This window comes from Megascapheus bottae, chromosome 3 (assembly GCF_031878675.1).
Source record: "Megascapheus bottae isolate mThoBot1 chromosome 3, mThoBot2.hap1, whole genome shotgun sequence".
Lineage (NCBI taxonomy): Eukaryota > Metazoa > Chordata > Mammalia > Rodentia > Geomyidae > Megascapheus > Megascapheus bottae.
Window position 1 is genome coordinate 29,559,685 of NC_143511.1, and position 9,319 is coordinate 29,569,003.

Sequence of the window (9,319 nt, forward strand, 5' to 3'; positions counted from 1 at the left end):
ACCCATAAATATCCCCCTCTCCCCAGCCTAGGCGCGCAAGTCTCCTAGGAGACCTTGTTGCCCCGAGTACTCGTGTTCCTGAATAAACCTCTTGCTGATTGCATCCGACTGCGTGGTCTCGCTGTTCCTTGGGAAGGGGGCTCGTCTGGAAGACATCCCGCTGAATCGGGAGTCTAACATTTGGAGGCCCCAGCGAGATAGGAGACCCCCACCCAGGGACCACCGACCCACCTTCGGGAGGTAAGCTGGCCAGCAAATTTCTGTTGTCTTTTGTGTGTCTTGTCTTATGTTAAGAGTATTTCTGGAATCTGTGACTCGGCCGTGTCAATCTGTATCTGGCGGACCCGTGGAGGAGCTGACGAGCTCGTACTCCCGACCGCAGCCTCCGGGAGACGTCCCGGAAGGTGTCTGGGGTCAGATTTCTGACCCATCTGGTTTCGGGGCTTCGCCCCGGTCTGAGGACTCTCTAGTCCGTCTGGTTTCGGGGCTTCGCCCCGGTCTGTTTTCGAGGCTTCGCCTCGGTCTGAGGACTCTCTAGTCCGTCTGGTAGGGGAGACTCCGAGCTCCCCCTCGAACGCCCTTCCCCTTTCGGTTTTGCACCGAAGCCGCGCTGCGAAGTGTGTTGTCCTTTGTGTCTGTTTAATTGTTGTGTTTACGGTGACAGGACTGGGACTGATTATTAACATGGGACAGTCTGTGACTGCTGCCATGCTTGCCATCAAAATTTGGGGTACTTAAAGGTCTCTGCTTCTGTCTTGTTTTGTGAGATGTTTTTTTATTGTCTGGTTTTGTTTTCAAAATTGGTACCAGTCTTAAATATGGATCCTTGCAATTTTTGTGTGTGTATTATGGGCAGTTGTAACAAGCCCTAGAGAAATAAATCACTGCTAAGTTGCCTTGTAAAAAGTTTTGTTCTGAACCTGGTTCTCACCTGCAAGAGTAAAATTGGCAAAGCTCTCTTGACACAAACTTCCGGAAAATGAACGGCCGATATTAATTTTGCGCGCTTTAAGATCTTTGAGTATAAATGTGTGTGAATGAGTGAGTGAACATGTTCAAGGTTAAATTATCAGCATGCTGTATAAAACAATGGATAAACTTATACTTGAAACAAAAAAGCAATTGGGTAAATCTAAGTCTAAACTTCAAGAAAATTATTAGGTTAAAATGTTTTACAATGTCTCAAAGGGTTATTGCATTGTTTTAAAGAGAAACTGGTAAAAAGTATTTTTCTAAAGTAGAAAAAGTATTTTCTAAATGAAATTTGCATTAATAATTTGATATTGAAATGCACAGAGCTGTTTACATTGTGAACATTGTATCCTGTTTAACCCAGAGGTATTAGGGAATTTAGAATCTATTTCCTTAAGTTAAAATTTGGAGATAAATATTAGGAATTAAAATGTAAATTTATTAATATCAGAAACTTTACCTATCTTTCAAAACTGTCTAGGTAATCAAATGCTAAGAGAAAGGATGGGAAAACTTAGGATAGTCCTGTGTGACCATCTTTGGGGATGAGAGGTGAACTGGCAAAGGTGCAGCTCTGGGTAAATAAGCTGGAATGAAGGCTGTTCACTTAACTTGGTCAGGTGAACTGAGATCCACATCTTCGCTCTTTTTCTTTGCAGACTGACACTGAAAATCTGATGGTAAAATCTGGGTAATATAATTAGTATTTTAAAAGGAATGAATATTTAAAAGTTTATCTCTGTATAATTTAGGTTCATGCTACTGCATTGCAATTGGATGTATTCTAGAAAAAAAAAGAAACTAAGTCCAGATTTAGACTTTTGGTGCACTGATGATGTTTACAGTTCTTGCATTGAGGAAACTGTTGCTGGAGTTTTGAAACCTGGAAACAAAGGGAGTTCCTTGGGCCCTTAAAGATTTTTCAAATGCACATAAAGGCTAAAGTGTTAATTGTTTAAGCAAATATCAGTAAAAATTTTTAAAGAACATTGGAAATGGGTTTCTGAACAACGTTTGAAATTGAAATTATCCTAAATGTTTGTTTAAACAAGAAAAATCAGGACTACCAAAATGGTTGCTTAATTGCTATTTCAGCTTATTCTTGCAAGTTACTCTATAGCAATCTGCAGCAGGTCCATGGAGAAGGACAACAGATCCTCATTCAGATGTAAATTTGGCCCTCACCAAGTTCCAGGTAAGGTCATGCTTGGAGACTATTTCTGAGTTGACCACCTTGTTGCTTCTAATTGGAAAGTGGCCTTTGTAGGACTCACTGATCTGAAAGCCGCAGTTTTGAGCCAGCCCGGGCAAGGCAAAGTCCCTGTGAGACTGTGGTGTCTAATCTGTCAGAGTGCTATTGAGAGTTGCTTTGGAGCTCCAAGTGGCAGAGTGCTAGCTCTGAGCTGAAAAGCTGGGGGACAGCACTCAAGCACCAGGCCCAGGACTCAGTGGCAGAGTGCAAGCCTTGAGCTGCAGAGCTGAGGAGAGGCACTCAGGCCCTGTGTTTGGGACTTAAAAGTGGCAGGGTGCTAGCCTTGAGCTGGAGAGCTGAGAGACAGCACCCAGACCCTGAGTTCAAGTCCAGCAACCAACAAAGTGAAATGCCAATGGGACATTTATTCCTGTGTGGAGAGACACTACTGGGACAATGAAGCATCCAAATGCAGTAAGCCACAGCTTGGATGGCAGAGGTGGTGTCAGATCCTAGAGTCATTTGTGCTTGGCCATTCAAAATTAATCAGAGCCGGGAGGTCATAGAATAGTTTGTAAGCATGCCTTACTAATGCCCATGCCTTTCATACCTGGGCAGGAACTTGTCAATCATCTGTGATAGAGGATGGTTTAAAATCCTAACTGAGTGAAGTTTAATTTGACACCAGCCACAAATTCAGGGTAGATGTGACGCTTGCGTCCCTATTATATGTTTAGATCTGGCAACTGAAGCATAGAGTGCAGGAATTAAGTTCCCTAGAAAATCAGGAAAATGTCTTTGCAAATGGGTGCTAAGTAAGCTACACTGTTGTAGCCAAAAAAAAAAGTTTGTGCAGTTGTTAAATGCTTTACATGACCTCCAATTTAGAGTAGAATATATGTAATCTTGACAGCCTCTTGGTAAAATAGGCTAAGTTTTCAGGGTCCCTGGCTAGGTATAGAGACAACGCCCCTGAGTCAGCCTAAAGAAGTTATAGAAGATGGATCGTCGCCCATCAGTCCTCTTTAAATAAAGGGACCAAAAAGTTGTTTCTTAAAAATTAAGACAGCATAAGTTAGAGGCATGGAAAAAAATAGTAGTAACAGTTTCGAGTCTTCTGTGCCTGTCTAGAGAGTGCTAAGCCTTGTTCAATCTGGTTACTAAAAGTTGCCACCCTGGTATTACTTTGGATTCTCAATCCTATACTGTCTTAAAAACCAACGGGTGCCAGCCTGCAAAAATGAGTGTGCTCGGGTAAAGCAACTAGAGAAGCATTGGGAGAATTCACCAGAGTCAGGCCTTAGGTTAAGCTTCTTTAGAAATTTTGCAGGCGACCCAGCAGGAGGTGTGACATTCCATTGGAGCTGCTGTGCTGCCGGATTCAACCACCACCTTACAATTGTTTACTGAGAGGACTGGAACTAAACTCTTGGTGATGGGACCTGACCTGATTTGACAGACCACCCCCTTCAGGATGCTGAGCTCACCTGGTTCACGGATGGCAGTAGCCTTCTGGAAAATGGAGAGCGGAAGGCAGAGGCAGCTGTTACCACTGAGACTGAGGTAATTTGGGCTGAAGGACTACCCCCTGGAACATCGGCCCAGAAAGCGGAACTTATTGCCCTAACCAAGGCCCTCCAAATGGCAGAAGGTAAGAGACTTAATGTCTACACTGATAGTCGATATGCCTTTGCTACTGCTCACATACATGGAGAAATCTATAAAAGAAGAGGCCTATTGACCTCAGAGGGAAAAGAAAAATAAGGCAGAAATTGTAGCCCTGTTGGCTGCAATATTTTTACCAAAAAGACTGAGCATTACATTGCCTGGGCCACCAAAAAGGGGAGTCAATGGAAGCACGAGGCAATCGTCTGGCAGACCGAGCGGCTCGGGAAGCTGCACTTCAGTGGACACCAAGAGTGCCGGCCCTCCCAATAATAGAGAAGCCTCACCATAGTCTTCCCCCACTCCCATACACTCCAGAGGATATTAAGTGTCATAAGAAAATGGGGGCGGCCTATGACTCCAAACAAGGACAATGGACTTTTGATGGAAAAACAGTTTGGCCCAAAAAAAGTGGACTTTTAAAACGAAGACTCTCATAGAGCGGCAGGAAAACTTTGGCCACTTCTTGGGAAAGGAGGAGGCTTTGCAACAAGTGGCTGCCCAATGCCCAGCGTGTGCTAGGGTGAATACAGGACAGACTAAAATTGGACTTGGAACCAGAGTGAGAGGACACCTCCCAGGTGTTCAATCTTGGTTGTAAAAATCTCTAACATCCTTGTCTGAAGAACTTTTCTTAAAGGATGGTGGTTTGTGTGCTGCTTTAAAAGAGGAATGCTGCTTTTACGCAGACCAGACAGGAATTGTATGGGAAACTATGAGTAAACTTAGGGAAAGACTAGCAGAAAGAGAAAAGGAATTCCATTCCCAACAAGGTTGGTTTGAAAGCTGGTTCAATCAGTCCCCCTGGTTTGCAACTCTGTTATCCACTATAGCAGGACCACTAATTCTCACCTTGGGTCCCTGTATCCTAAATAGACTAGTCCAATTTGTAAAAGATCGATTAACTGTAGTACAAGCCTTAGTGCTCACTCAACAGTATCAGCAACTTAAGGAAAGAGAGACCACTCTCATTGAATGAAGGATTTCATTCGACCCATAAGAAAATGGGGGATGAGAAATATGAAATTTCCCCATAATGTTGAGAAATATAAAATCCCCCCATAATGTAATGGTAACCAATAGCAACCACTCGAAAGTACTTTCACAACACAAACATAATCCAAAGTCTTAAAAGAATGGCCTTTAGAATAGTGCAAGTAGCTGCAGTTTATACAATGGGCTGAAGAACAGCCAACAGGATGTGCAGTTTGAGTTGGTTCGAGTCAGTGAAACTGTATACCTTATGAACCTGAATAAGAGGGGGAAATTCCAGGAATAAAACAATAAAATATGGCCAGAAACAAGACATGCAGTCAACTGCCTGTTTAACCAAGTGGAAATTCAATAAACCCCTAGCTGAGCCCCTAGCTGAGTCTTACCTAATGTGATCATAATCAATCATTACCCTGTAACTATGCTTCTGCTTCTGTAACCTGCTTCAGCCACCCATAAATATCCCCCTCTCCCCAGCCTAGGCGCGCAAGTCTCCTAGGAGACCTTGTTGCCCCGAGTACTCGTGTTCCTGAATAAACCTCTTGCTGATTGCATCCGACTGCGTGGTCTCGCTGTTCCTTGGGAAGGGGGCTCCGTCTGGAAGACATCCCGCTGAATCGGGAGTCTAACAAGAAGAGGGTGAAACCCTTGGTCATGGTAAATAGAATGTCAGGTGTTGGAAGTCACTAGCCTGGGAAGGATGGCATGAAAAATAACTCAGGAAATTTTAATCATAACCATTTTTTCCAAGAAAAATTACGAAAAATCACTCAGCAAGAGTGAGGATGTTACAATCAACAGGAACAAATCAGCAATGGAAAATATATCTTTTCCAAAATCATATTAAAGAAAATTCAGAAAATGAAAACCATTTCAAGGACGATTTCAATTTTCTAGGGTCTCATCATATATCATCTGATTTGTGATACTCACTAAAGCAGGCACCACAGGGTGCTATGTTTCTTTCATTGACTGGATATTTGATAAATGATGAAATTTATCCAGCAATGCTATTTTTAAGTATTAATGATGAAAAATAGATTTTCAGAAACACCCAAAGATCCAATTGATAACCCCTTATTCCTCAATGTAGAGGAGATTTTAAAAGGTGATAAAGAAATCACAATACTAGGACCCAGGAAAGACTATATTTTAATAGTTAATCACAAGGGTGATAAAAATTAAATTTGTTCAATTTACAAATTAAAAAGCTCAGTTTCAAAAAGCAGAAGTGAAAGAACAACAATTTTTTAAACCAAATAGAAAAACCACCAGCAAAGTGAAGTCCTTGACCATCTCTCTGCATACAAGAGACTGGAAAAATAAATAGTAGTGAAACTTATTTACATATTTATGGAATTCATACCAAATTATCAGGATCATGAATCACAGGAATAGAAAAACAATGAAACAATACAACTAAAAAAAATCCTTGAATAACCAAAGCTGTGTGGGAAGCATGGCAATACCCTAATTCAAATTTACCAGAGTCCTATACAATTAAAAAATAGAGTAGTAGAAAACAGACACAGGTGCATCCTTCTCTGGTCTATATTCCTAACTACTGGAGAGGCTGAAATCTGAGAAATATGGCTTAGATCCAGTCTTGGCAGAAAATAATTGCATGTATCTAATATTAAAATTGAAAAGTGTCACTTCATAAGCAGAAAGAACAGCAGAATCTAAAAGATGGTCCAATAAGAAATCCATGTAGTTGTAGCCGTGTCAATACTGAACACAACTTCTACTACTGAAAATAATAATGACCTCTTTAACATGTGGTTGTTCTGAAAATACAGTTTAGCCACAGTTAAAACGTCCAAATCTCACTGAAGTCTTTCACCAAATCAAAGAGCTATTCAAAATTGTTAGCGATCTTAATAAAAAACTTAAAAATTTGAAAATAGTAGAGAAAAACACAGCAGAAATATTTCAAGAAATATGCGCAGGTAATCACCTCCTGGCTTGGATTCCAAATAACATAAGAATGCCAAGAACTGACACTTTGGAGAAAGGGATATGGTCTTGTGGAATATTATCAATTCATTTGCAAGTCTCTGATTAGCATACATAACAATAAAAAACTTTTCTCAATGATATTGACAACAACAACATGCATGCATTCTAAAAAAGAGTTTTATGGGGCCGGGAGTTTGGCCTAGTGGTAGAGTGCTTGCCTAGCGTGCACGAATACCTGGGTTCAATTCCTCTGTACCACATATATAGCATAAAAGCCAGAAATGGTGCTGTGGCTCAAGTGGTAGAGCCCTAGCCTTGAGAAAAAAATCCAGGGACAGTGCTCAAGCGCTGAGCCTAAGCCCAGGACTGGCAAAAAAAAAAAAAAAAAAAAAAAGAGTTTTATATCCTCCTCCCAAACTGATATAGTCATTTCTGGAAACATGACAATTTTAGGAAAATAATTCACAATGATGAGGTAAAAGGTAATTATTGTGCAAAATACTTGGATTGGGTAAAACAGCAGCACAATTGGTGGATAAATTAACTAACACATAATAGAAAATGAACAAATAACCTTGGAAAGGTTTCTCCATCAAATAATTACTTTTAGAAGGATCAGAGAAATAATGAATTATTCAAGTTGTAAATTAGACTATAACCTATTTAGACTAATCTATTTAGACTAATCTATTAGACTATAATCTATTTTATAATATATGGTCTTATTTTATATTTATTTTGGGGAGAACCAGGAGACAAAGTTAAGATCAGTAGGTCTATTTCAGATATTGCAGAGAGCCTAAAAATAGCAGTCATTAAATAAATGTCATATATGAAAACATAAGGCCAGTTAAAATAAAAAATTTTAGAATGTCTGAAAATAAAATATATTTAGAAAAGAGAGCATTGAATAATTTCTCTTAAAATGCAGTTCTACTACTGTGTGACTAAAATAGCATACAGGTTAGAGACATACATTTATTCTTGATGTATCGCTGAAGTCACATGCTCAATGGACCATTGAAACAGGAAAGGTTTGAAGAAGTTTTCTGGAAGAGGAAACGGCCTAAGTGTATATGGTAGCACATTCCCAAGTCCCTAGGTTGTTTTGTTTTAAATGCTGATTTTTACTAGTGAACTGAAATTTTGATGAGACCTTGATGTCTGATGAATGGATCAGCAAAGATGAGACAAACTCAGGGAATAAAAAGTATATTCTGCCGCGTAGAGCTAGGCTCCGGACAAAACCTCTTCTTGAGACACTGTTCTCCCGGAATAGAGCAATTTGGAAAAGACAGCACAAGCTTAATGCTAGCAGCTTCCCCTTGCTTCTCCTAAGCCCTCAGAATACAGGATCACCTTGGCTTCTGGGATGTATGAGTGAAAGCTACACCATTTTCTGGGAAAGAATGCTGATATAATAACCAGATTCCACAGAAAGAGCACTCCAGTTCTGCATTTTTCAGTTGGCTTATACCAACTGACCATATCAGTTAAATTTGCTGTGATAAATTTAATAAATTAAAATGTTTGATATCATACAGTCTTCATTCTGTGCTGATGTACGGTGACAATAAGTAACAGTATGTGGCTTGAACTCTGTTAAATCATTTCAGTCACTAGCTGAGAGGCATAATTTTCTTCCCGTAATTTCCTATTCACTGATTCATATCCTGAGCTCTTAATACAAGTTTCTTTAGGCCATGTTGCAACAAAGATTTAGCACAATGTTTTCTTTCCAGTGCTAAACGTCATCACATTAATGCAAATAATTATGGGAAAGTTTTCATGGAGTTTCATGATAATTTTTAGCCACTACCAGACAAAATTTTTGTGGCAGGAGAGGCTTGCAATAGCAAAATGGCTGTGTGCATATGACTATATAGGATGATGCTAAGAAATGAACTTCAGGATATAGAAACAAGAGGTTTGTCTTTGTGGTTGTTATTTTTAATGCACTATGTGAAATTATTCCTTTTTTTTTCTTTTCCTCCTTATGGCTTATCCCCTGTTGTTACTGTATCTGACTTTGGTACCTGGTGTATTTTCTATATGTTTATTTGAATTAGGGAAGGGAAGGGGAACAACAGATGATGAGACAAAGGATAAATGGTGAATCAGTGTCATAGTGATACTCAAAAGACAATTAATTGGAAATGAACTTTGAAACTTGGGGGGTGGGAGGAGGGAAAGTGGGAAAAAAAACATAGTGGAGGAAACAATGTTCAAGAAGCAAAGTACTCACTTCATTATGTACGTATTGTAACCCCTCCATGTATCACCCTGAAAATAAAATTAAAATTAAAAAAATAAATATAAACCACTAATTTTTTTTTTGCTGTGGGATGTCTGATTGTTAGACCAGGCTTCAGTGCCATTCACACAAAGCTTGCAGATTCGAATGCAGCTAAGAAGCACCCATCAGCAGGAAACACAGCCAGCAATGACATTACATGAACAAGTCTACGAAAGATGAAAAGAAATGCTTACTATCAACACATGGGAAAATGGGTAAACACAGATAATGTTGGTTGAAAG